Below are 5,564 nucleotides of genomic sequence, written 5' to 3'. Positions count from 1 at the left end.
TGAACCGGTGCATGTAAACCTTGCTGATCTGAATCCGATGAGTTTAAACCAATTCAACCCTATTGATCAAATCGATCCTTATTTGGCTTACGGAAACCAATCAATTTATGCTCCGGGAAGTCCAGAGATGCCAATCGAAATATCCAGTGATACTTCCGAAAGTGTTCCAATGACCGGTACCCCGAACTATTATCCGTATGATATGGAAGTTCAATGTAGAGTCAAACAAGAAACCAGTACTGAATCTTCAAGTTGGACGAACTGTCATTCCAACCAGAGTTTATGGCATTTTGGATCACCCCCACCAGGTGCTCAAACTTTAGCTGAACCGAGTCGAATATCGGTTTATTATTCTGATAATCCTAATTTTCCACCGTATCATGGACCGGGTACCAACCATAGATGAACAAGCAAACAAGATACGGGAAGAAGCTCGTCTGATTGAAGAATTCTATACAACCAATCTACCTGATGAGGAAATGCAGACATATATAGCTAATCCTCACTTGTATCCGAGAGAAAACGCTTATATTTTTCCTTCGGCATCCGCACCTGTAGGGTATCCCAACCCACCCAACTCGGTGATGGATGAATTAAAAAACGAAAGGATCAAGAAGAAAAAGATGGGTGATAAGATCATAAAAAAATGTGATAAGATGAAGAAGATGGTTAAGAAATGGACCAAAGAATAGGATTATATAACTATTGTTGTTGTATTTCTATCTTTTGTAATACTATGAATAAAAGTTCACGTATTGTGTTTTAAATTCATGTATTTATATGATTTACAGAATGTCTGAACAACGAGAAACCCAAGTTAGTCAAGGGAGTCGAGCTGATAAAGCAAAGACCCCTGAAAATAATAATTCACTGCCTGAAGAATACATTGGAGGAATACGTGATATGATAAAAGAAACAGTTTCTCCGTTAATTAAGGAAGCTGTAACTCCCCTAACAAAGATGATATAAGATCATACGGAAAATTCAAAAAGTGTGGCTAGGTCGAAATCAAGATCAACTAAACAACAAAGTCATAGCATATCTGTTCATTCTGAACCAAAAGATTCAAGAAGAACGAACAATGATAAAACAAAAGGATCAAAAGATAAGGGATACGAGAGTTCTACTGCTGATTATGAGCCAAGACAAACAAGGAAAAGGAAAGTCAATATGGGATGTACATTTAAGGACTTTCAAGTATAAAGCGAAAAAAATCTATGGGGATAAAGGCGCGATTGTTACTCTTCGTTGGCTTGAGGAAATGGAGTTAATAATTATTATCAGTAAGTGTACCGAAGAGGAAAGTATCCAGTACTCGTCTCAGATGTTTAAAGGAGATGCACTGGAATGGTGGAATACGTTGATAGACGTGAAAGGGAGAAGTAATTTGTATAATCTTGAATGGGAAATATTTAAAGAACTGATCAAACAAAGATTCTGTCCTATCAACGAGGTTAATCAGATTCAAACCAAGCTTTGGAACCACAAGGTTATTGGCACCAATATCAAGGAATATAACACTAAATTTCTTGAGTACTGCAGGCTTGTTCCACATCTTGTTACTCCCAAATATAACAAGGTGACTCGATATATTTATGGTTTGCCAAAGGAAATTCGTGATCATGTAAGATCACACATGCCTTCAACAATCGAGTCTGCTATTGAGTTGGCTGGATATTTGATGGATAGTATGATTAGAAATCGAGAGGAGGAAAGGAAGATGACGACTGAGAAGAAATGTGAAATTGATGAGAAAAGAAAGTTTGAAAGAGCGAAGGAAAGGTCGGCTGCATTTAACCGATCGATGTGTAAAAACTGTGGTAAGCGACATGATGGGAGGTGTTTGAAGCCTATACCGAAAGTTGATGTTCACAAGTTTGATCCATACTCAACTTGCAACTTTTGCAAACGACCGGGACACATGGAGGAGGATTGTAGGTAAAAGTTGATTGTGTGTTTTGAATGTGGTGAGAAGGGACACTTTAGTGCGAAATGCATTAAGAAGAAACCGGCAGCTGGAGGCGCCAATGGTAGTGGTGCCAGAAACGAGGGGAGAAAGGGAAGTGCCCGCACGTATATGCTGAATACTCAGAAGGCGGGAGAATTACCAGACGTGATCACTGGTACGTTCTCTATTAATAATGCTTATGCTAGAGTTTTATTTGACTCAGGAGCCAATCAAATTTTTATAGATTATAAGTTTTGTAGTCTATTAAATGAACCTCTAGCTAAATTGAATAAGCAATATGAAGTAGAAACGGCTAATGGGTCATTAATCAAAATATCTGAGATATTAAATAGTTATATTACCTTGGCCGGATATGAAATGCCAGTGCAATTATTACCAATGGAGTAAGCTGGATTTGATGTTATTTTAGGGATGGACTGGTTAGCAGCCAACCAAGCCCGAATACTATGTGACGAAAAGGCTATTGAAATTCTAACTCCAAACAATAAAATGTTGCGAATAGCCGGAGATAAAGATTATGGTAAAATCGGAATTATATCGAAAATAAAAGCAAGTCATTGTTTGGGTAAATGTTGCTTAGCATTCATGGCTTATGTAACCAAGGAGCCCGAGCCTAAGAAACTAGATGAGGTCCCAATTGTCACTGAAATCAAGGATGTATTCCCTAACGAGTTGCTTGGAATTCCGCCAGATCGAGAAGTTGAGTTCAGAATCGACTTAGTTCCAGGAACGGCTCCAATTGCTAAATCTCCTTATAGATTAGCACCGACTGAGATGAAGGAACTGAAAAAGCAGTTGGACGAGTTATTGGAAAAAGGATTTATACGACCAAGTTCTTCATCCTGGGGAGCTCCAATATTGTTTGTTAAGAAGAAAGACGTGTCAATGAGGATGTGTATTGACTATAGGGAATTGAATAAAGTCACGATTAAGAATCGATATCCGTTGCCAAGGATTGATGATCTTTTCGATCAATTACAAGGTGCAAGTTGTTTTTCCAAAATTGATCTTAGATCCGGGTATCATCAACTGAAGGTTCAGGAAAAAGATATATCCATGACTGCATTCAGAACCCGATACGGACATTATGAGTTCACTGTTATGCCTTTTGGACTCACTAATGCTCCGGCAACTTTTATGGATATGATGAATCGAGTCTGTAAACCTTACTTAGATAAGTTTGTTATTGTTTTCATAGATGACATTCTTATCTATTCCAATACGAAAGAAGAACACCAAGCTCATTTGAAAACCATACTCAGGAAAGAGAAGCTTTATGCAAAATTCTCGAAATGCGAATTCTGGTTATCCGAAGTACAGTTTCTTGGACATATTGTTAATGAGAAATGTATTCAAGTAGATCTGGCAAAGATTGAAGCTATTATCAAATGGGAGAAACCCAAGACTCCGACTCAAGTAAGAAGTTTTCTGGGGTTAGCAGGTTATTATAGAAGGTTTATCCAAAATTTCTCAAGGATAACGGTTCCATTGACATCATTAACCCGCAAATCTGTTAAATTTGAATGGGGACCAATGCAAGAAGAGGCATTTGAAACTCTTAAATAGAAACTAACAAACGCACCGATCTTAACCTTACCTGAAGGACAAGATAATTTCATTGTATATTGTGATGCTTCACATACAGGAATGGGATGTGTTTTGATGCAAGGGAAGAAGGTAATTGCTTATGCTTCACGACAATTAAAGGTTCACGAGAAAAATTACACCACTCATGATCTGGAGTTGGGAGCTATAATTTTTGCATTAAAGTTATGGCGACACTATTTATATGGTGTGAAGTTTACAATTTATATTGATCCCAAAAGTCTTAAGCACATATTTGATCAGAAAGAATTGAACATGAGACAGAGGCGATGGATGGAAACGTTGAACGATTATAATTGTGAGATAGTTTACCATGAAGGTAAAGCTAATGTGGTAGCTGATGCTTTAAGTAGAAAAGAGCACGAAAAGCTAAAAAGAGTACGAGCCTTGAGGTTAGAACTCAAAATTGATCTATTAACTGAAATCAAAGAAGCTCAGAAGTTGGCACTAGAAGAAAATAACATAAAGGCTGAAAAAGAAAATGGAACAATAGATTAATTAGTTAAGGGCGATGATGATATACTCAGATTAGGAAAAGAATCTGGGTACCAATGGTTGGAAAATTGCTAGAGAAGATATTTGAAGAAGCTCACAAATCTAAGTATATGATGCATCCGGGTAGTGATATGATGTATCATAATCATAAGGATGATTATTGGTGGATTGGAATGAAGAAAGAAATTGCTCTGTATGTGGCAAAATGTTTGACATGTTCAAAGGTTAAAGCCGAGCATCAAAAGCCATTAGGTTTGTTAACACAACCTGAGATTCCGATTTGGAAATGGGATATGATAACCATGGACTTTATTATAAAGTTACCAAAAACCAATCGCCAAAATGATGCTGTTTGGGTCATTATTGACAGACTGACCAAATCAGCTCATTTCATTCCAATTCAGGAATCTTATAGCATGATAAACTGGCACAATTACACGTTGAGAATATTGTATCATTACATGGTGTGCCGTTGTCAATTATATCCGATAGGGATAGTCATTTCACTTCTAACTTCTGGAGAAGTTTCCAAAAAGCAATGGGTACGCGGTTAAATTTGAGTACTGCTTATCATCCGCAGACAGATGGACAAAGTGAAAGAACAATTCAAACCTTGGAAGATATGCTTCGTGCATGTGTAATTGATCTAGGAGGAAGTTGGGATATTCATTTACCTCTAATGGAATTCTCATATAATAATAGTTATCACACAAGTATACAAATGGCTCCATACGAAGCACTATACGGACGAAAATGTAGAACACCTGTATGTTGCTCTGAAATTGGTGATAATCGGTTATCAGGTCCCGAGATTGTTTAAAGAACAACTGAACAAGTAATACAAATCCGAGAAAGGTTGAAAGCAGCACGTGATAGACAGAAGAGTTATACTGATGTAAGATGAAAACCGTTAGAATTTAAAGAAGGAGACAAAGTGTTGCTCAAAGTATCACCTTGGAAAGGTGTGGTTCGTTTTGGAAAGAAAGGGAAGTTAAGTCCGCGTTTTGTTGGACCATTTAAAATTATTGAAAGAATAGGTCCTGTAGCTTATCGACTTGAGTTACCCGAAGAAATGCAAGGAATCCATGATGTATTTCATATATCGAATTTACGAAAATGTTTAGCTGATGAGACACTTGCTATGCCTCTAAGGGATGTACAAGTGAATGAGAAACTCAAGTTTGTAGAGAAACCGATACAGATTGAAGATAGTCAAATCAAGTTTCTAATGCGAAAAAGGTTGAAATTGGTCAAAGTAAGATGGAATTCCCAACGTGATCCGAAATTCACTTGGGAACTTGAGTCCGAGATGAAACGAAAATATCCACATCTCTTTGCATAAATCTCGAGGACGAGATTTTTCTAAAGGTAGGGAGGATGTAACACCGTGAAAATAACCCATCTAGTTTTAGGTCAATAATGTCAAAATTAAAAGTTAATGGGTTAAAAATGCAAATTCTGAAGTTAAAGGACTGAAAATGAAAAATTTAGGGTT

Source organism: Bidens hawaiensis, unplaced genomic scaffold (genome assembly GCF_021521415.1).
Source record: "Bidens hawaiensis isolate Kalapana, Puna unplaced genomic scaffold, B.hawaiensis_p1.1 tig00029335_1, whole genome shotgun sequence".
Taxonomy (NCBI): domain Eukaryota; kingdom Viridiplantae; phylum Streptophyta; class Magnoliopsida; order Asterales; family Asteraceae; genus Bidens; species Bidens hawaiensis.
The sequence above is the reverse complement of the archived record's forward strand: the minus strand, read 5'-3'. Positions refer to the sequence as shown.